The 22,154-nt window shown below is 52.6% G+C and overlaps 12 non-coding genes across 12 annotated transcripts; all 12 read right to left on the reverse strand.

The window, feature by feature from the left end:
• Positions 1–1,588: 1,588 nt before the first annotated feature.
• Positions 1,589–1,662, reverse strand: trnam-cau (transfer RNA methionine (anticodon CAU)). Its single transcript has one exon. It is a non-coding gene; the product is annotated as a tRNA-Met (tRNA).
• A 573-nt stretch (positions 1,663–2,235) lies between these two features.
• On the reverse strand, positions 2,236–2,309 carry trnam-cau (transfer RNA methionine (anticodon CAU)). The gene has a single exon. It is a non-coding gene; the product is annotated as a tRNA-Met (tRNA).
• Positions 2,310–2,879: 570 nt separating this feature from the next.
• On the reverse strand, positions 2,880–2,953 carry trnam-cau (transfer RNA methionine (anticodon CAU)). Its single transcript has one exon. It is a non-coding gene; the product is annotated as a tRNA-Met (tRNA).
• A 573-nt stretch (positions 2,954–3,526) lies between these two features.
• On the reverse strand, positions 3,527–3,600 carry trnam-cau (transfer RNA methionine (anticodon CAU)). Its single transcript has one exon. It is a non-coding gene; the product is annotated as a tRNA-Met (tRNA).
• A 1,220-nt stretch (positions 3,601–4,820) lies between these two features.
• On the reverse strand, positions 4,821–4,894 carry trnam-cau (transfer RNA methionine (anticodon CAU)). The gene has a single exon. It is a non-coding gene; the product is annotated as a tRNA-Met (tRNA).
• A 573-nt stretch (positions 4,895–5,467) lies between these two features.
• trnam-cau (transfer RNA methionine (anticodon CAU)) lies at positions 5,468–5,541 on the reverse strand. The gene has a single exon. It is a non-coding gene; the product is annotated as a tRNA-Met (tRNA).
• A 573-nt stretch (positions 5,542–6,114) lies between these two features.
• trnam-cau (transfer RNA methionine (anticodon CAU)) lies at positions 6,115–6,188 on the reverse strand. Its single transcript has one exon. It is a non-coding gene; the product is annotated as a tRNA-Met (tRNA).
• A 573-nt stretch (positions 6,189–6,761) lies between these two features.
• Positions 6,762–6,835, reverse strand: trnam-cau (transfer RNA methionine (anticodon CAU)). Its single transcript has one exon. It is a non-coding gene; the product is annotated as a tRNA-Met (tRNA).
• A 573-nt stretch (positions 6,836–7,408) lies between these two features.
• Positions 7,409–7,482, reverse strand: trnam-cau (transfer RNA methionine (anticodon CAU)). Its single transcript has one exon. It is a non-coding gene; the product is annotated as a tRNA-Met (tRNA).
• A 573-nt stretch (positions 7,483–8,055) lies between these two features.
• On the reverse strand, positions 8,056–8,129 carry trnam-cau (transfer RNA methionine (anticodon CAU)). The gene has a single exon. It is a non-coding gene; the product is annotated as a tRNA-Met (tRNA).
• A 573-nt stretch (positions 8,130–8,702) lies between these two features.
• trnam-cau (transfer RNA methionine (anticodon CAU)) lies at positions 8,703–8,776 on the reverse strand. Its single transcript has one exon. It is a non-coding gene; the product is annotated as a tRNA-Met (tRNA).
• A 573-nt stretch (positions 8,777–9,349) lies between these two features.
• On the reverse strand, positions 9,350–9,423 carry trnam-cau (transfer RNA methionine (anticodon CAU)). The gene has a single exon. It is a non-coding gene; the product is annotated as a tRNA-Met (tRNA).
• Positions 9,424–22,154: the final 12,731 nt, after the last annotated feature.

Here is a 22,154-nt window from a genome sequence, read left to right on the forward strand (position 1 = left end):
CTGTATGTGTGTCATATTAATTTTTATTCATGTTCTTTAAAGGGGAGATACAAACTGTAAAATTAGAGAGAAAGAGTGAGTGTGTTTGTGTCCTCCATTAAATGAAGGAGAGGAACATTTCACACCTTCAAGCCCTCCTTTCACTCAACATCCCCACCCCCGCTGTCTCAAATCTCTGAATCTCACAGTGCAAAACAAAATGTCTTTAATGTAGGTTTTTTTTTACAAAATTACATAAATCTCAAATACCTGCTTTATTATCTACATGAATATCTATAAATAATAATGACACCTGGTTTATATTGGTGTTAACCATTAGTCACAGTGCACTGTTCTAATGAATGAGATCAGGTACATACAACAACTAATAAGTTGTTCTGTTATGTAATACATTAAACAAACAAATCTAATGTTCAATTATGCAAGTCAACAAACACTAAAGTCGTTTCTATCATGCAGAAATAACAAAAGTATACACTCACCTTTTGATATATGTCGTGCCACTTTTTCTGTCGAGGAGCTGGCCTGTTTCCTTCATTTGAAGGCCAAACTCCTGTGCTGGCAAACTTTTTTAGACGTGAAATCCATTCAGCGTCCGACATGGCTTTATGGGATTTTTTGCCAGACATCTTTTTTTTTTTTGGCCTTAGGTTTAACCGTTTTGATCAAAAAAAACCAAAAATGATTTCTTAAAAAAACCCACAACACATCATATTCAAATATGCAATTAAATTATGCGTTCTTACCCGTTGTCCGTAATATGTGTTTTATATAAAATACTTAGATGTCCTCCGTGAATATGATGCTGACCTCCGTGGCAGTGATGCTCGTCTACTGAACTTTTTTGACCTCTGACACTCCCCCTGAGGATTATGTCCTTACTTCGTACACCTTCGGCTCAGTTCGGAAACTTGATTGACATCTGGCTAGCTTCCTGAACCCACCTAGCGGTGATAAGCGTAAACGCGCGCTCGACATTTCCGTCTACTCTGATTGGTCAAATGTCGAAAATGTCAAGAAAATGTTGAGAATGGCGCTCTCTGATTGGCTGCAAATGTTATAGCGCTTCGACGTGATTGGCTGTGACGTTCAACATTGTTCAACATCTGCCCCATATTGTCGGACTATCCTTCGGCAGCTGGCGCTCAGGTCGCAGTCTCCCCTGGAGGCGTGGGTTCGAATCCCACTTCTGACAAGGCTAACCTTTGGCTGTGGGCTCAGGCTGGAGTCTTTAACCCTCTGGCGAGTTGATTTTAAACCTTAACAAGAGCACTGCGACGACACGGCCACGCATTACACGAACAGGAGAGCAATACCACGACTGCGTTTATACCACACTAGTCCTACAAAAACACTGAATTTCAAGGGCATTGCGCGTCCAACGATTTCAGAGGACGCCACGCAATTTAATGAGATTCAGGGAAACTACTTGAAAAAGACACACGTTTTCTCAGAATGTCATGCTGTCTGGCCTCCAGGGGAGCCGAAGAGCCTTTTTGGCCCCAGGAGAAATGGACGATCACACGAAAGGGAATAAAGGAAACCGCTCTATCGTCTAAACGCTCTCGTGCGCCAAAAGGCACCACCCTGCCCCGTGTGAGGCTCGAACTCACGACCTTCAGATTATGAGACTGACGCGCTGCCTAACTGCGCCAACGAGGCATGTGCTTTGGCTGGGCTGAGCGGTGAAGCACTAGCTTCCAGTTATCGTCTGCCATTCGGTGGAGCTCCAAAAATACTGCTCGCCCTCAGCCCTCGTGTCAGGATGGCCGAGCGGTCTAAGGCGCTGCGTTCAGGTCGCAGTCTCCCCTGGAGGCGTGGGTTCGAATCCCACTTCTGACAAGGCTAACCTTTGGCTGTGGGCTCAGGCTGGAGTCTTTAACCCTCTGGCGAGTTGATTTTAAAACTTAACAAGAGCACTGCGACGACACGGCCACGCATTACACGAACAGGAGAGCAATACCACGACTGTGTTTATACCACACTAGTCCTACAAAAACACTGGATTTCAAGGGCATTGCGCATCCAACGATTTCAGAGGACGCCACGCAATTTAATGAGATTCAGGGAAACTACTTGAAAAAGACACACGTTTTCTCAGAATGTCATGCTGTCTGGCCTCCAGGGGAGCCGAAGAGCCTTTTTGGCCCCAGGAGAAATGGACGATCACACGAAAGGGAATAAAGGAAACCGCTCTATCGTCTAAATGCTCTCGTGCGCCAAAAGGCACCACCCTGCCCCGTGTGAGGCTCGAACTCACGACCTTCAGATTATGAGACTGACGCGCTGCCTAACTGCGCCAACGAGGCATGTGCTTCGGCTGGGCTGAGCGGTGAAGCACTAGCTTCCAGTCATCGTCTGCCATTCGGTGGAGCTCCAAAAATACTGCTCGCCCTCAGCCCTCATGTCAGGATGGCCGAGCGGTCTAAGGCGCTGCGTTCAGGTCGCAGTCTCCCCTGGAGGCGTGGGTTCGAATCCCACTTCTGACAAGGCTAACCTTTGGCTGTGGGCTCAGGCTGGAGTCTTTAACCCTCTGGCGAGTTGATTTTAAACCTTAACAAGAGCACTGCGACGACACGGCCACGCATTACACGAACAGGAGAGCAATACCACGACTGCGTTTATACCACACTAGTCCTACAAAAACACTGAATTTCAAGGGCATTGCGCGTCCAACGATTTCAGAGGACGCCACGCAATTTAATGAGATTCAGGGAAACTACTTGAAAAAGACACGTTTTCTCAGAATGTCATGCTGTCTGGCCTCAGGGGAGCCGAAGAGCCTTTTTGGCCCCAGGAGAAATGGACGATCACACGAAAGGGAATAAAGGAAACCGCTCTATCGTCTAAACGCTCTCGTGCGCCAAAAGGCACCACTCTGCCCCGTGTGAGGCTCGAACTCACGACCTTCAGATTATGAGACTGACGCGCTGCCTAACTGCGCCAACGAGGCATGTGCTTCGGCTGGGCTGAGCGGTGAAGCACTAGCTTCCAGTTATCGTCTGCCATTCGGTGGAGCTCCAAAAATACTGCTCGCCCTCAGCCCTCGTGTCAGGATGGCCGAGCGGTCTAAGGCGCTGCGTTCAGGTCGCAGTCTCCCCTGGAGGCGTGGGTTCGAATCCCACTTCTGACAAGGCTAACCTTTGGCTGTGGGCTCAGGCTGGAGTCTTTAACCCTCTGGCGAGTTGATTTTAAACCTTAACAAGAGCACTGCGACGACACGGCCACGCATTACACGAACAGGAGAGCAATACCACGACTGCGTTTATACCACACTAGTCCTACAAAAACACTGGATTTCAAGGGCATTGCGCGTCCAACGATTTCAGAGGACGCCACGCAATTTAATGAGATTCAGGGAAACTACTTGAAAAAGACACACGTTTTCTCAGAATGTCATGCTGTCTGGCCTCCAGGGGAGCCGAAGAGCCTTTTTGGCCCCAGGAGAAATGGACGATCACACGAAAGGGAATAAAGGAAACCGCTCTATCGTCTAAATGCTCTCGTGCGCCAAAAGGCACCACCCTGCCCCGTGTGAGGCTCGAACTCACGACCTTCAGATTATGAGACTGACGCGCTGCCTAACTGCGCCAACGAGGCATGTGCTTCGGCTGGGCTGAGCGGTGAAGCACTAGCTTCCAGTTATCGTCTGCCATTCGGTGGAGCTCCAAAAATACTGCTCGCCCTCAGCCCTCGTGTCAGGATGGCCGAGCGGTCTAAGGCGCTGCGTTCAGGTCGCAGTCTCCCCTGGAGGCGTGGGTTCGAATCCCACTTCTGACAAGGCTAACCTTTGGCTGTGGGCTCAGGCTGGAGTCTTTAACCCTCTGGCGAGTTGATTTTAAACCTTAACAAGAGCACTGCGACGACACGGCCACGCATTACACGAACAGGAGAGCAATACCACGACTGCGTTTATACCACACTAGTCCTACAAAAACACTGGATTTCAAGGGCATTGCGCGTCCAACGATTTCAGAGGACGCCACGCAATTTAATGAGATTCAGGGAAACTACTTGAAAAAGACACACGTTTTCTCAGAATGTCATGCTGTCTGGCCTCCAGGGGAGCCGAAGAGCCTTTTTGGCCCCAGGAGAAATGGCCGATCACACGAAAGGGAATAAAGGAAACCGCTCTATCGTCTAATCGCTCTCGTGCGCCAAAAGGCACCACCCTGCCCCGTGTGAGGCTCGAACTCACGACCTTCATATTATGAGACTGACGTGCTGCCTAACTGCGCCAACGAGGCATGTGCTTCAGCTGGGCTGAGCGGTGAAGCACTAGCTTTCAGTTATCGTCTGCCATTCGGTGGACCTCCAAAAATACTGCTCGCCCTCCGCCCTCGTGTCAGGATGGCCGAGCGGTCTAAGGCGCTGCGTTCAGGTCGCAGTCTCCCCTGGAGGCGTGGGTTCGAATCCCACTTCTGACAAGGCTAACCTTTGGCTGTGGGCTCAGGCTGGAGTCTTTAACCCTCTGGCGAGTTGATTTTAAACCTTAACAAGAGCACTGCGACGACACGGCCACGCATTACACGAACAGGAGAGCAATACCACGACTGTGTTTATACCACACTAGTCCTACAAAAACACTGGATTTCAAGGGCATTGCGCATCCAACGATTTCAGAGGACGCCACGCAATTTAATGAGATTCAGGGAAACTACTTGAAAAAGACACACGTTTTCTCAGAATGTCATGCTGTCTGGCCTCCAGGGGAGCCGAAGAGCCTTTTTGGCCCCAGGAGAAATGGACGATCACACGAAAGGGAATAAAGGAAACCGCTCTATCGTCTAAATGCTCTCGTGCGCCAAAAGGCACCACCCTGCCCCGTGTGAGGCTCGAACTCACGACCTTCAGATTATGAGACTGACGCGCTGCCTAACTGCGCCAACGAGGCATGTGCTTCGGCTGGGCTGAGCGGTGAAGCACTAGCTTCCAGTTATCGTCTGCCATTCGGTGGAGCTCCAAAAATACCGCTCGCCCTCAGCCCTCGTGTCAGGATGGCCGAGCGGTCTAAGGCGCTGCGTTCAGGTCGCAGTCTCCCCTGGAGGCGTGGGTTCGAATCCCACTTCTGACAAGGCTAACCTTTGGCTGTGGGCTCAGGCTGGAGTCTTTAACCCTCTGGCGAGTTGATTTTAAACCTTAACAAGAGCACTGCGACGACACGGCCACGCATTACACGAACAGGAGAGCAATACCACGACTGCGTTTATACCACACTAGTCCTACAAAAACACTGAATTTCAAGGGCATTGCGCGTCCAACGATTTCAGAGGACGCCACGCAATTTAATGAGATTCAGGGAAACTACTTGAAAAGGACACACGTTTTCTCAGAATGTCATGCTGTCTGGCCTCCAGGGGAGCCGAAGAGCCTTTTTGGCCCCAGGAGAAATGGACGATCACACGAAAGGGAATAAAGGAAACCGCTCTATCGTCTAAACGCTCTCGTGCGCCAAAAGGCACCACCCTGCCCCGTGTGAGGCTCGAACTCACGACCTTCAGATTATGAGACTGACGCGCTGCCTAACTGCGCCAACGAGGCATGTGCTTTGGCTGGGCTGAGCGGTGAAGCACTAGCTTCCAGTTATCGTCTGCCATTCGGTGGAGCTCCAAAAATACTGCTCGCCCTCAGCCCTCGTGTCAGGATGGCCGAGCGGTCTAAGGCGCTGCGTTCAGGTCGCAGTCTCCCCTGGAGGCGTGGGTTCGAATCCCACTTCTGACAAGGCTAACCTTTGGCTGTGGGCTCAGGCTGGAGTCTTTAACCCTCTGGCGAGTTGATTTTAAACCTTAACAAGAGCACTGCGACGACACGGCCACGCATTACACGAACAGGAGAGCAATACCACGACTGCGTTTATACCACACTAGTCCTACAAAAACACTGGATTTCAAGGGCATTGCGCGTCCAACGATTTCAGAGGACGCCACGCAATTTAATGAGATTCAGGGAAACTACTTGAAAAAGACACACGTTTTCTCAGAATGTCATGCTGTCTGGCCTCCAGGGGAGCCGAAGAGCCTTTTTGGCCCCAGGAGAAATGGACGATCACACGAAAGGGAATAAAGGAAACCGCTCTATCGTCTAAATGCTCTCGTGCGCCAAAAGGCACCACCCTGCCCCGTGTGAGGCTCGAACTCACGACCTTCAGATTATGAGACTGACGCGCTGCCTAACTGCGCCAACGAGGCATGTGCTTCGGCTGGGCTGAGCGGTGAAGCACTAGCTTCCAGTTATCGTCTGCCATTCGGTGGAGCTCCAAAAATACTGCTCGCCCTCAGCCCTCGTGTCAGGATGGCCGAGCGGTCTAAGGCGCTGCGTTCAGGTCGCAGTCTCCCCTGGAGGCGTGGGTTCGAATCCCACTTCTGACAAGGCTAACCTTTGGCTGTGGGCTCAGGCTGGAGTCTTTAACCCTCTGGCGAGTTGATTTTAAACCTTAACAAGAGCACTGCGACGACACGGCCACGCATTACACGAACAGGAGAGCAATACCACGACTGCGTTTATACCACACTAGTCCTACAAAAACACTGGATTTCAAGGGCATTGTGCGTCCAACGATTTCAGAGGAAGCCACGCAATTTAATGAGATTCAGGGAAACTACTTGAAAAAGACACACGTTTTCTCAGAATGTCATGCTGTCTGGCCTCCAGGGGAGCCGAAGAGCCTTTTTGGCCCCAGGAGAAATGGACGATCACACGAAAGGGAATAAAGGAAACCGCTCTATCGTCTAATCGCTCTCGTGCGCCAAAAGGCACCACCCTGCCCCGTGTGAGGCTCGAACTCACGACCTTCAGATTATGAGACTGACGCGCTGCCTAACTGCGCCAACGAGGCATGTGCTTCAGCTGGGCTGAGCGGTGAAGCACTAGCTTCCAGTTATCGTCTGCCATTCGGTGGAGCTCCAAAAATACTGCTCGCCCTCAGCCCTCGTGTCAGGATGGCCGAGCGGTCTAAGGCGCTGCGTTCAGGTCGCAGTCTCCCCTGGAGGCGTGGGTTCGAATCCCACTTCTGACAAGGCTAACCTTTGGCTGTGGGCTCAGGCTGGAGTCTTTAACCCTCTGGCGAGTTGATTTTAAACCTTAACAAGAGCACTGCGACGACACGGCCACGCATTACACGAACAGGAGAGCAATACCACGACTGTGTTTATACCACACTAGTCCTACAAAAACACTGGATTTCAAGGGCATTGCGCATCCAACGATTTCAGAGGACGCCACGCAATTTAATGAGATTCAGGGAAACTACTTGAAAAAGACACACGTTTTCTCAGAATGTCATGCTGTCTGGCCTCCAGGGGAGCCGAAGAGCCTTTTTGGCCCCAGGAGAAATGGACGATCACACGAAAGGGAATAAAGGAAACCGCTCTATCGTCTAAATGCTCTCGTGCGCCAAAAGGCACCACCCTGCCCCGTGTGAGGCTCGAACTCACGACCTTCAGATTATGAGACTGACGCGCTGCCTAACTGCGCCAACGAGGCATGTGCTTCGGCTGGGCTGAGCGGTGAAGCACTAGCTTCCAGTTATCGTCTGCCATTCGGTGGAGCTCCAAAAATACTGCTCGCCCTCAGCCCTCGTGTCAGGATGGCCGAGCGGTCTAAGGCGCTGCGTTCAGGTCGCAGTCTCCCCTGGAGGCGTGGGTTCGAATCCCACTTCTGACAAGGCTAACCTTTGGCTGTGGGCTCAGGCTGGAGTCTTTAACCCTCTGGCGAGTTGATTTTAAACCTTAACAAGAGCACTGCGACGACACGGCCACGCATTACACGAACAGGAGAGCAATACCACGACTGCGTTTATACCACACTAGTCCTACAAAAACACTGAATTTCAAGGGCATTGCGCGTCCAACGATTTCAGAGGACGCCACGCAATTTAATGAGATTCAGGGAAACTACTTGAAAAAGACACACGTTTTCTCAGAATGTCATGCTGTCTGGCCTCCAGGGGAGCCGAAGAGCCTTTTTGGCCCCAGGAGAAATGGACGATCACACGAAAGGGAATAAAGGAAACCGCTCTATCGTCTAAACGCTCTCGTGCGCCAAAAGGCACCACCCTGCCCCGTGTGAGGCTCGAACTCACGACCTTCAGATTATGAGACTGACGCGCTGCCTAACTGCGCCAACGAGGCATGTGCTTTGGCTGGGCTGAGCGGTGAAGCACTAGCTTCCAGTTATCGTCTGCCATTCGGTGGAGCTCCAAAAATACTGCTCGCCCTCAGCCCTCGTGTCAGGATGGCCGAGCGGTCTAAGGCGCTGCGTTCAGGTCGCAGTCTCCCCTGGAGGCGTGGGTTCGAATCCCACTTCTGACAAGGCTAACCTTTGGCTGTGGGCTCAGGCTGGAGTCTTTAACCCTCTGGCGAGTTGATTTTAAACCTTAACAAGAGCACTGCGACGACACGGCCACGCATTACACGAACAGGAGAGCAATACCACGACTGCGTTTATACCACACTAGTCCTACAAAAACACTGAATTTCAAGGGCATTGCGCGTCCAACGATTTCAGAGGACGCCACGCAATTTAATGAGATTCAGGGAAACTACTTGAAAAAGACACACGTTTTCTCAGAATGTCATGCTGTCTGGCCTCCAGGGGAGCCGAAGAGCCTTTTTGGCCCCAGGAGAAATGGACGATCACACGAAAGGGAATAAAGGAAACCGCTCTATCGTCTAAACGCTCTCGTGCGCCAAAAGGCACCACCCTGCCCCGTGTGAGGCTCGAACTCACGACCTTCAGATTATGAGACTGACGCGCTGCCTAACTGCGCCAACGAGGCATGTGCTTCGGCTGGGCTGAGCGGTGAAGCACTAGCTTCCAGTTATCGTCTGCCATTCGGTGGAGCTCCAAAAATACTGCTCGCCCTCAGCCCTCGTGTCAGGATGGCCGAGCGGTCTAAGGCGCTGCGTTCAGGTCGCAGTCTCCCCTGGAGGCGTGGGTTCGAATCCCACTTCTGACAAGGCTAACCTTTGGCTGTGGGCTCAGGCTGGAGTCTTTAACCCTCTGGCGAGTTGATTTTAAACCTTAACAAGAGCACTGCGACGACACGGCCACGCATTACACGAACAGGAGAGCAATACCACGACTGCGTTTATACCACACTAGTCCTACAAAAACACTGGATTTCAAGGGCATTGCGCGTCCAACGATTTCAGAGGACGCCACGCAATTTAATGAGATTCAGGGAAACTACTTGAAAAAGACACACGTTTTCTCAGAATGTCATGCTGTCTGGCCTCCAGGGGAGCCGAAGAGCCTTTTTGGCCCCAGGAGAAATGGACGATCACACGAAAGGGAATAAAGGAAACCGCTCTATCGTCTAAATGCTCTCGTGCGCCAAAAGGCACCACCCTGCCCCGTGTGAGGCTCGAACTCACGACCTTCAGATTATGAGACTGACGCGCTGCCTAACTGCGCCAACGAGGCATGTGCTTCGGCTGGGCTGAGCGGTGAAGCACTAGCTTCCAGTTATCGTCTGCCATTCGGTGGAGCTCCAAAAATACTGCTCGCCCTCAGCCCTCGTGTCAGGATGGCCGAGCGGTCTAAGGCGCTGCGTTCAGGTCGCAGTCTCCCCTGGAGGCGTGGGTTCGAATCCCACTTCTGACAAGGCTAACCTTTGGCTGTGGGCTCAGGCTGGAGTCTTTAACCCTCTGGCGAGTTGATTTTAAACCTTAACAAGAGCACTGCGACGACACGGCCACGCATTACACGAACAGGAGAGCAATACCACGACTGCGTTTATACCACACTAGTCCTACAAAAACACTGGATTTCAAGGGCATTGCGCGTCCAACGATTTCAGAGGACGCCACGCAATTTAATGAGATTCAGGGAAACTACTTGAAAAAGACACACGTTTTCTCAGAATGTCATGCTGTCTGGCCTCCAGGGGAGCCGAAGAGCCTTTTTGGCCCCAGGAGAAATGGACGATCACACGAAAGGGAATAAAGGAAACCGCTCTATCGTCTAAATGCTCTCGTGCGCCAAAAGGCACCACCCTGCCCCGTGTGAGGCTCGAACTCACGACCTTCAGATTATGAGACTGACGCGCTGCCTAACTGCGCCAACGAGGCATGTGCTTCGGCTGGGCTGAGCGGTGAAGCACTAGCTTCCAGTTATCGTCTGCCATTCGGTGGAGCTCCAAAAATACTGCTCGCCCTCAGCCCTCGTGTCAGGATGGCCGAGCGGTCTAAGGCGCTGCGTTCAGGTCGCAGTCTCCCCTGGAGGCGTGGGTTCGAATCCCACTTCTGACAAGGCTAACCTTTGGCTGTGGGCTCAGGCTGGAGTCTTTAACCCTCTGGCGAGTTGATTTTAAACCTTAACAAGAGCACTGCGACGACACGGCCACGCATTACACGAACAGGAGAGCAATACCACGACTGCGTTTATACCACACTAGTCCTACAAAAACACTGGATTTCAAGGGCATTGCGCGTCCAACGATTTCAGAGGACGCCACGCAATTTAATGAGATTCAGGGAAACTACTTGAAAAAGACACACGTTTTCTCAGAATGTCATGCTGTCTGGCCTCCAGGGGAGCCGAAGAGCCTTTTTGGCCCCAGGAGAAATGGACGATCACACGAAAGGGAATAAAGGAAACCGCTCTATCGTCTAAATGCTCTCGTGCGCCAAAAGGCACCACCCTGCCCCGTGTGAGGCTCGAACTCACGACCTTCAGATTATGAGACTGACGCGCTGCCTAACTGCGCCAACGAGGCATGTGCTTTGGCTGGGCTGAGCGGTGAAGCACTAGCTTCCAGTTATCGTCTGCCATTCGGTGGAGCTCCAAAAATACTGCTCGCCCTCAGCCCTCGTGTCAGGATGGCCGAGCGGTCTAAGGCGCTGCGTTCAGGTCGCAGTCTCCCCTGGAGGCGTGGGTTCGAATCCCACTTCTGACAAGGCTAACCTTTGGCTGTGGGCTCAGGCTGGAGTCTTTAACCCTCTGGCGAGTTGATTTTAAACCTTAACAAGAGCACTGCGACGACACGGCCACGCATTACACGAACAGGAGAGCAATACCACGACTGCGTTTATACCACACTAGTCCTACAAAAACACTGGATTTCAAGGGCATTGCGCGTCCAACGATTTCAGAGGACGCCACGCAATTTAATGAGATTCAGGGAAACTACTTGAAAAAGACACACGTTTTCTCAGAATGTCATGCTGTCTGGCCTCCAGGGGAGCCGAAGAGCCTTTTTGGCCCCAGGAGAAATGGACGATCACACGAAAGGGAATAAAGGAAACCGCTCTATCGTCTAAACGCTCTCGTGCGCCAAAAGGCACCACCCTGCCCCGTGTGAGGCTCGAACTCACGACCTTCAGATTATGAGACTGACGCGCTGCCTAACTGCGCCAACGAGGCATGTGCTTCGGCTGGGCTGAGCGGTGAAGCACTAGCTTCCAGTTATCGTCTGCCATTCGGTGGAGCTCCAAAAATACTGCTCGCCCTCAGCCCTCGTGTCAGGATGGCCGAGCGGTCTAAGGCGCTGCGTTCAGGTCGCAGTCTCCCCTGGAGGCGTGGGTTCGAATCCCACTTCTGACAAGGCTAACCTTTGGCTGTGGGCTCAGGCTGGAGTCTTTAACCCTCTGGCGAGTTGATTTTAAACCTTAACAAGAGCACTGCGACGACACGGCCACGCATTACACGAACAGGAGAGCAATACCACGACTGCGTTTATACCACACTAGTCCTACAAAAACACTGGATTTCAAGGGCATTGCGCGTCCAACGATTTCAGAGGACGCCACGCAATTTAATGAGATTCAGGGAAACTACTTGAAAAAGACACACGTTTTCTCAGAATGTCATGCTGTCTGGCCTCCAGGGGAGCCGAAGAGCCTTTTTGGCCCCAGGAGAAATGGACGATCACACGAAAGGGAATAAAGGAAACCGCTCTATCGTCTAAATGCTCTCGTGCGCCAAAAGGCACCACCCTGCCCCGTGTGAGGCTCGAACTCACGACCTTCAGATTATGAGACTGACGCGCTGCCTAACTGCGCCAACGAGGCATGTGCTTCGGCTGGGCTGAGCGGTGAAGCACTAGCTTCCAGTTATCGTCTGCCATTCGGTGGAGCTCCAAAAATACTGCTCGCCCTCAGCCCTCGTGTCAGGATGGCCGAGCGGTCTAAGGCGCTGCGTTCAGGTCGCAGTCTCCCCTGGAGGCGTGGGTTCGAATCCCACTTCTGACAAGGCTAACCTTTGGCTGTGGGCTCAGGCTGGAGTCTTTAACCCTCTGGCGAGTTGATTTTAAACCTTAACAAGAGCACTGCGACGACACGGCCACGCATTACACGAACAGGAGAGCAATACCACGACTGCGTTTATACCACACTAGTCCTACAAAAACACTGAATTTCAAGGGCATTGCGCGTCCAACGATTTCAGAGGACGCCACGCAATTTAATGAGATTCAGGGAAACTACTTGAAAAAGACACACGTTTTCTCAGAATGTCATGCTGTCTGGCCTCCAGGGGAGCCGAAGAGCCTTTTTGGCCCCAGGAGAAATGGACGATCACACGAAAGGGAATAAAGGAAACCGCTCTATCGTCTAAACGCTCTCGTGCGCCAAAAGGCACCACCCTGCCCCGTGTGAGGCTCGAACTCACGACCTTCAGATTATGAGACTGACGCGCTGCCTAACTGCGCCAACGAGGCATGTGCTTCGGCTGGGCTGAGCGGTGAAGCACTAGCTTCCAGTTATCGTCTGCCATTCGGTGGAGCTCCAAAAATACTGCTCGCCCTCAGCCCTCGTGTCAGGATGGCCGAGCGGTCTAAGGCGCTGCGTTCAGGTCGCAGTCTCCCCTGGAGGCGTGGGTTCGAATCCCACTTCTGACAAGGCTAACCTTTGGCTGTGGGCTCAGGCTGGAGTCTTTAACCCTCTGGCGAGTTGATTTTAAACCTTAACAAGAGCACTGCGACGACACGGCCACGCATTACACGAACAGGAGAGCAATACCACGACTGCGTTTATACCACACTAGTCCTACAAAAACACTGGATTTCAAGGGCATTGCGCGTCCAACGATTTCAGAGGACGCCACGCAATTTAATGAGATTCAGGGAAACTACTTGAAAAAGACACACGTTTTCTCAGAATGTCATGCTGTCTGGCCTCCAGGGGAGCCGAAGAGCCTTTTTGGCCCCAGGAGAAATGGACGATCACACGAAAGGGAATAAAGGAAACCGCTCTATCGTCTAAACGCTCTCGTGCGCCAAAAGGCACCACCCTGCCCCGTGTGAGGCTCGAACTCACGACCTTCAGATTATGAGACTGACGCGCTGCCTAACTGCGCCAACGAGGCATGTGCTTCGGCTGGGCTGAGCGGTGAAGCACTAGCTTCCAGTTATCGTCTGCCATTCGGTGGAGCTCCAAAAATACTGCTCGCCCTCAGCCCTCGTGTCAGGATGGCCGAGCGGTCTAAGGCGCTGCGTTCAGGTCGCAGTCTCCCCTGGAGGCGTGGGTTCGAATCCCACTTCTGACAAGGCTAACCTTTGGCTGTGGGCTCAGGCTGGAGTCTTTAACCCTCTGGCGAGTTGATTTTAAACCTTAACAAGAGCACTGCGACGACACGGCCACGCATTACACGAACAGGAGAGCAATACCACGACTGCGTTTATACCACACTAGTCCTACAAAAACACTGGATTTCAAGGGCATTGCGCGTCCAACGATTTCAGAGGACGCCACGCAATTTAATGAGATTCAGGGAAACTACTTGAAAAAGACACACGTTTTCTCAGAATGTCATGCTGTCTGGCCTCCAGGGGAGCCGAAGAGCCTTTTTGGCCCCAGGAGAAATGGACGATCACACGAAAGGGAATAAAGGAAACCGCTCTATCGTCTAAACGCTCTCGTGCGCCAAAAGGCACCACCCTGCCCCGTGTGAGGCTCGAACTCACGACCTTCAGATTATGAGACTGACGCGCTGCCTAACTGCGCCAACGAGGCATGTGCTTCAGCTGGGCTGAGCGGTGAAGCACTAGCTTCCAGTTATCGTCTGCCATTCGGTGGAGCTCCAAAAATACTGCTCGCCCTCAGCCCTCGTGTCAGGATGGCCGAGCGGTCTAAGGCGCTGCGTTCAGGTCGCAGTCTCCCCTGGAGGCGTGGGTTCGAATCCCACTTCTGACAAGGCTAACCTTTGGCTGTGGGCTCAGGCTGGAGTCTTTAACCCTCTGGCGAGTTGATTTTAAACCTTAACAAGAGCACTGCGACGACACGGCCACGCATTACACGAACAGGAGAGCAATACCACGACTGCGTTTATACCACACTAGTCCTACAAAAACACTGGATTTCAAGGGCATTGCGCGTCCAACGATTTCAGAGGACGCCACGCAATTTAATGAGATTCAGGGAAACTACTTGAAAAAGACACACGTTTTCTCAGAATGTCATGCTGTCTGGCCTCCAGGGGAGCCGAAGAGCCTTTTTGGCCCCAGGAGAAATGGACGATCACACGAAAGGGAATAAAGGAAACCGCTCTATCGTCTAAATGCTCTCGTGCGCCAAAAGGCACCACCCTGCCCCGTGTGAGGCTCGAACTCACGACCTTCAGATTATGAGACTGACGCGCTGCCTAACTGCGCCAACGAGGCATGTGCTTCGGCTGGGCTGAGCGGTGAAGCACTAGCTTCCAGTTATCGTCTGCCATTCGGTGGAGCTCCAAAAATACTGCTCGCCCTCAGCCCTCGTGTCAGGATGGCCGAGCGGTCTAAGGCGCTGCGTTCAGGTCGCAGTCTCCCCTGGAGGCGTGGGTTCGAATCCCACTTCTGACAAGGCTAACCTTTGGCTGTGGGCTCAGGCTGGAGTCTTTAACCCTCTGGCGAGTTGATTTTAAACCTTAACAAGAGCACTGCGACGACACGGCCACGCATTACACGAACAGGAGAGCAATACCACGACTGCGTTTATACCACACTAGTCCTACAAAAACACTGGATTTCAAGGGCATTGCGCGTCCAACGATTTCAGAGGACGCCACGCAATTTAATGAGATTCAGGGAAACTACTTGAAAAAGACACACGTTTTCTCAGAATGTCATGCTGTCTGGCCTCCAGGGGAGCCGAAGAGCCTTTTTGGCCCCAGGAGAAATGGACGATCACACGAAAGGGAATAAAGGAAACCGCTCTATCGTCTAAACGCTCTCGTGCGCCAAAAGGCACCACCCTGCCCCGTGTGAGGCTCGAACTCACGACCTTCAGATTATGAGACTGACGCGCTGCCTAACTGCGCCAACGAGGCATGTGCTTTGGCTGGGCTGAGCGGTGAAGCACTAGCTTCCAGTTATCGTCTGCCATTCGGTGGAGCTCCAAAAATACTGCTCGCCCTCAGCCCTCGTGTCAGGATGGCCGAGCGGTCTAAGGCGCTGCGTTCAGGTCGCAGTCTCCCCTGGAGGCGTGGGTTCGAATCCCACTTCTGACAAGGCTAACCTTTGGCTGTGGGCTCAGGCTGGAGTCTTTAACCCTCTGGCGAGTTGATTTTAAACCTTAACAAGAGCACTGCGACGACACGGCCACGCATTACACGAACAGGAGAGCAATACCACGACTGCGTTTATACCACACTAGTCCTACAAAAACACTGGATTTCAAGGGCATTGCGCGTCCAACGATTTCAGAGGACGCCACGCAATTTAATGAGATTCAGGGAAACTACTTGAAAAAGACACACGTTTTCTCAGAATGTCATGCTGTCTGGCCTCCAGGGGAGCCGAAGAGCCTTTTTGGCCCCAGGAGAAATGGACGATCACACGAAAGGGAATAAAGGAAACCGCTCTATCGTCTAAACGCTCTCGTGCGCCAAAAGGCACCACCCTGCCCCGTGTGAGGCTCGAACTCACGACCTTCAGATTATGAGACTGACGCGCTGCCTAACTGCGCCAACGAGGCATGTGCTTCGGCTGGGCTGAGCGGTGAAGCACTAGCTTCCAGTTATCGTCTGCCATTCGGTGGAGCTCCAAAAATACTGCTCGCCCTCAGCCCTCGTGTCAGGATGGCCGAGCGGTCTAAGGCGCTGCGTTCAGGTCGCAGTCTCCCCTGGAGGCGTGGGTTCGAATCCCACTTCTGACAAGGCTAACCTTTGGCTGTGGGCTCAGGCTGGAGTCTTTAACCCTCTGGCGAGTTGATTTTAAACCTTAACAAGAGCACTGCGACGACACGGCCACGCATTACACGAACAGGAGAGCAATACCACGACTGCGTTTATACCACACTAGTCCTACAAAAACACTGGATTTCAAGGGCATTGCGCGTCCAACGATTTCAGAGGACGCCACGCAATTTAATGAGATTCAGGGAAACTACTTGAAAAAGACACACGTTTTCTCAGAATGTCATGCTGTCTGGCCTCCAGGGGAGCCGAAGAGCCTTTTTGGCCCCAGGAGAAATGGACGATCACACGAAAGGGAATAAAGGAAACCGCTCTATCGTCTAAATGCTCTCGTGCGCCAAAAGGCACCACCCTGCCCCGTGTGAGGCTCGAACTCACGACCTTCAGATTATGAGACTGACGCGCTGCCTAACTGCGCCAACGAGGCATGTGCTTCGGCTGGGCTGAGCGGTGAAGCACTAGCTTCCAGTTATCGTCTGCCATTCGGTGGAGCTCCAAAAATACTGCTCGCCCTCAGCCCTCGTGTCAGGATGGCCGAGCGGTCTAAGGCGCTGCGTTCAGGTCGCAGTCTCCCCTGGAGGCGTGGGTTCGAATCCCACTTCTGACAAGGCTAACCTTTGGCTGTGGGCTCAGGCTGGAGTCTTTAACCCTCTGGCGAGTTGATTTTAAACCTTAACAAGAGCACTGCGACGACACGGCCACGCATTACACGAACAGGAGAGCAATACCACGACTGCGTTTATACCACACTAGTCCTACAAAAACACTGGATTTCAAGGGCATTGCGCGTCCAACGATTTCAGAGGACGCCACGCAATTTAATGAGATTCAGGGAAACTACTTGAAAAAGACACACGTTTTCTCAGAATGTCATGCTGTCTGGCCTCCAGGGGAGCCGAAGAGCCTTTTTGGCCCCAGGAGAAATGGACGATCACACGAAAGGGAATAAAGGAAACCGCTCTATCGTCTAAACGCTCTCGTGCGCCAAAAGGCACCACCCTGCCCCGTGTGAGGCTCGAACTCACGACCTTCAGATTATGAGACTGACGCGCTGCCTAACTGCGCCAACGAGGCATGTGCTTCGGCTGGGCTGAGCAGTGAAGCACTAGCTTCCAGTTATCGTCTGCCATTCGGTGGAGCTCCAAAAATACTGCTCGCCCTCAGCCCTCGTGTCAGGATGGCCGAGCGGTCTAAGGCGCTGCGTTCAGGTCGCAGTCTCCCCTGGAGGCGTGGGTTCGAATCCCACTTCTGACAAGGCTAACCTTTGGCTGTGGGCTCAGGCTGGAGTCTTTAACCCTCTGGCGAGTTGATTTTAAACCTTAACAAGAGCACTGCGACGACACGGCCACGCATTACACGAACAGGAGAGCAATACCACGACTGCGTTTATACCACACTAGTCCTACAAAAACACTGGATTTCAAGGGCATTGCGCGTCCAACGATTTCAGAGGACGCCACGCAATTTAATGAGATTCAGGGAAACTACTTGAAAAAGACACACGTTTTCTCAGAATGTCATGCTGTCTGGCCTCCAGGGGAGCCGAAGAGCCTTTTTGGCCCCAGGAGAAATGGACGATCACACGAAAGGGAATAAAGGAAACCGCTCTATCGTCTAAATGCTCTCGTGCGCCAAAAGGCACCACCCTGCCCCGTGTGAGGCTCGAACTCACGACCTTCAGATTATGAGACTGACGCGCTGCCTAACTGCGCCAACGAGGCATGTGCTTCGGCTGGGCTGAGCGGTGAAGCACTAGCTTCCAGTTATCGTCTGCCATTCGGTGGAGCTCCAAAAATACCGCTCGCCCTCAGCCCTCGTGTCAGGATGGCCGAGCGGTCTAAGGCGCTGCGTTCAGGTCGCAGTCTCCCCTGGAGGCGTGGGTTCGAATCCCACTTCTGACAAGGCTAACCTTTGGCTGTGGGCTCAGGCTGGAGTCTTTAACCCTCTGGCGAGTTGATTTTAAACCTTAACAAGAGCACTGCGACGACACGGCCACGCATTACACGAACAGGAGAGCAATACCACGACTGCGTTTATACCACACTAGTCCTACAAAAACACTGAATTTCAAGGGCATTGCGCGTCCAACGATTTCAGAGGACGCCACGCAATTTAATGAGATTCAGGGAAACTACTTGAAAAAGACACACGTTTTCTCAGAATGTCATGCTGTCTGGCCTCCAGGGGAGCCGAAGAGCCTTTTTGGCCCCAGGAGAAATGGACGATCACACGAAAGGGAATAAAGGAAACCGCTCTATCGTCTAAACGCTCTCGTGCGCCAAAAGGCACCACCCTGCCCCGTGTGAGGCTCGAACTCACGACCTTCAGATTATGAGACTGACGCGCTGCCTAACTGCGCCAACGAGGCATGTGCTTTGGCTGGGCTGAGCGGTGAAGCACTAGCTTCCAGTTATCGTCTGCCATTCGGTGGAGCTCCAAAAATACTGCTCGCCCTCAGCCCTCGTGTCAGGATGGCCGAGCGGTCTAAGGCGCTGCGTTCAGGTCGCAGTCTCCCCTGGAGGCGTGGGTTCGAATCCCACTTCTGACAAGGCTAACCTTTGGCTGTGGGCTCAGGCTGGAGTCTTTAACCCTCTGGCGAGTTGATTTTAAAACTTAACAAGAGCACTGCGACGACACGGCCACGCATTACACGAACAGGAGAGCAATACCACGACTGCGTTTATACCACACTAGTCCTACAAAAACACTGGATTTCAAGGGCATTGCGCGTCCAACGATTTCAGAGGACGCCACGCAATTTAATGAGATTCAGGGAAACTACTTGAAAAAGACACACGTTTTCTCAGAATGTCATGCTGTCTGGCCTCCAGGGGAGCCGAAGAGCCTTTTTGGCCCCAGGAGAAATGGACGATCACACGAAAGGGAATAAAGGAAACCGCTCTATCGTCTAAACGCTCTCGTGCGCCAAAAGGCACCACCCTGCCCCGTGTGAGGCTCGAACTCACGACCTTCAGATTATGAGACTGACGCGCTGCCTAACTGCGCCAACGAGGCATGTGCTTCGGCTGGGCTGAGCGGTGAAGCACTAGCTTCCAGTTATCGTCTGCCATTCGGTGGAGCTCCAAAAATACTGCTCGCCCTCAGCCCTCGTGTCAGGATGGCCGAGCGGTCTAAGGCGCTGCGTTCAGGTCGCAGTCTCCCCTGGAGGCGTGGGTTCGAATCCCACTTCTGACAAGGCTAACCTTTGGCTGTGGGCTCAGGCTGGAGTCTTTAACCCTCTGGCGAGTTGATTTTAAACCTTAACAAGAGCACTGCGACGACACGGCCACGCATTACACGAACAGGAGAGCAATACCACGACTGCGTTTATACCACACTAGTCCTACAAAAACACTGGATTTCAAGGGCATTGCGCGTCCAACGATTTCAGAGGACGCCACGCAATTTAATGAGATTCAGGGAAACTACTTGAAAAAGACACACGTTTTCTCAGAATGTCATGCTGTCTGGCCTCCAGGGGAGCCGAAGAGCCTTTTTGGCCCCAGGAGAAATGGACGATCACACGAAAGGGAATAAAGGAAACCGCTCTATCGTCTAAACGCTCTCGTGCGCCAAAAGGCACCACCCTGCCCCGTGTGAGGCTCGAACTCACGACCTTCAGATTATGAGACTGACGCGCTGCCTAACTGCGCCAACGAGGCATGTGCTTCGGCTGGGCTGAGCGGTGAAGCACTAGCTTCCAGTTATCGTCTGCCATTCGGTGGAGCTCCAAAAATACTGCTCGCCCTCAGCCCTCGTGTCAGGATGGCCGAGCGGTCTAAGGCGCTGCGTTCAGGTCGCAGTCTCCCCTGGAGGCGTGGGTTCGAATCCCACTTCTGACAAGGCTAACCTTTGGCTGTGGGCTCAGGCTGGAGTCTTTAACCCTCTGGCGAGTTGATTTTAAACCTTAACAAGAGCACTGCGACGACACGGCCACGCATTACACGAACAGGAGAGCAATACCACGACTGCGTTTATACCACACTAGTCCTACAAAAACACTGGATTTCAAGGGCATTGCGCGTCCAACGATTTCAGAGGACGCCACGCAATTTAATGAGATTCAGGGAAACTACTTGAAAAAGACACACGTTTTCTCAGAATGTCATGCTGTCTGGCCTCCAGGGGAGCCGAAGAGCCTTTTTGGCCCCAGGAGAAATGGACGATCACACGAAAGGGAATAAAGGAAACCGCTCTATCGTCTAAACGCTCTCGTGCGCCAAAAGGCACCACCCTGCCCCGTGTGAGGCTCGAACTCACGACCTTCAGATTATGAGACTGACGCGCTGCCTAACTGCGCCAACGAGGCATGTGCTTTGGCTGGGCTGAGCGGTGAAGCACTAGCTTCCAGTTATCGTCTGCCATTCGGTGGAGCTCCAAAAATACTGCTCGCCCTCAGCCCTCGTGTCAGGATGGCCGAGCGGTCTAAGGCGCTGCGTTCAGGTCGCAGTCTCCCCTGGAGGCGTGGGTTCGAATCCCACTTCTGACAAGGCTAACCTTTGGCTGTGGGCTCAGGCTGGAGTCTTTAACCCTCTGGCGAGTTGATTTTAAACCTTAACAAGAGCACTGCGACGACACGGCCACGCATTACACGAACAGGAGAGCAATACCACGACTGCGTTTATACCACACTAGTCCTACAAAAACACTGGATTTCAAGGGCATTGCGCGTCCAACGATTTCAGAGGACGCCACGCAATTTAATGAGATTCAGGGAAACTACTTGAAAAAGACACACGTTTTCTCAGAATGTCATGCTGTCTGGCCTCCAGGGGAGCCGAAGAGCCTTTTTGGCCCCAGGAGAAATGGACGATCACACGAAAGGGAATAAAGGAAACCGCTCTATCGTCTAAATGCTCTCGTGCGCCAAAAGGCACCACCCTGCCCCGTGTGAGGCTCGAACTCACGACCTTCAGATTATGAGACTGACGCGCTGCCTAACTGCGCCAACGAGGCATGTGCTTCGGCTGGGCTGAGCGGTGAAGCACTAGCTTCCAGTTATCGTCTGCCATTCGGTGGAGCTCCAAAAATACTGCTCGCCCTCAGCCCTCGTGTCAGGATGGCCGAGCGGTCTAAGGCGCTGCGTTCAGGTCGCAGTCTCCCCTGGAGGCGTGGGTTCGAATCCCACTTCTGACAAGGCTAACCTTTGGCTGTGGGCTCAGGCTGGAGTCTTTAACCCTCTGGCGAGTTGATTTTAAACCTTAACAAGAGCACTGCGACGACACGGCCACGCATTACACGAACAGGAGAGCAATACCACGACTGCGTTTATACCACACTAGTCCTACAAAAACACTGAATTTCAAGGGCATTGCGCGTCCAACGATTTCAGAGGACGCCACGCAATTTAATGAGATTCAGGGAAACTACTTGAAAAAGACACACGTTTTCTCAGAATGTCATGCTGTCTGGCCTCCAGGGGAGCCGAAGAGCCTTTTTGGCCCCAGGAGAAATGGACGATCACACGAAAGGGAATAAAGGAAACCGCTCTATCGTCTAAACGCTCTCGTGCGCCAAAAGGCACCACCCTGCCCCGTGTGAGGCTCGAACTCACGACCTTCAGATTATGAGACTGACGCGCTGCCTAACTGCGCCAACGAGGCATGTGCTTTGGCTGGGCTGAGCGGTGAAGCACTAGCTTCCAGTTATCGTCTGCCATTCGGTGGAGCTCCAAAAATACTGCTCGCCCTCAGCCCTCGTGTCAGGATGGCCGAGCGGTCTAAGGCGCTGCGTTCAGGTCGCAGTCTCCCCTGGAGGCGTGGGTTCGAATCCCACTTCTGACAAGGCTAACCTTTGGCTGTGGGCTCAGGCTGGAGTCTTTAACCCTCTGGCGAGTTGATTTTAAAACTTAACAAGAGCACTGCGACGACACGGCCACGCATTACACGAACAGGAGAGCAATACCACGACTGCGTTTATACCACACTAGTCCTACAAAAACACTGGATTTCAAGGGCATTGCGCGTCCAACGATTTCAGAGGACGCCACGCAATTTAATGAGATTCAGGGAAACTACTTGAAAAAGACACACGTTTTCTCA

This window comes from Chanodichthys erythropterus, chromosome 8 (assembly GCF_024489055.1).
Source record: "Chanodichthys erythropterus isolate Z2021 chromosome 8, ASM2448905v1, whole genome shotgun sequence".
NCBI classification, from domain to species: Eukaryota; Metazoa; Chordata; class Actinopteri; order Cypriniformes; family Xenocyprididae; genus Chanodichthys; species Chanodichthys erythropterus.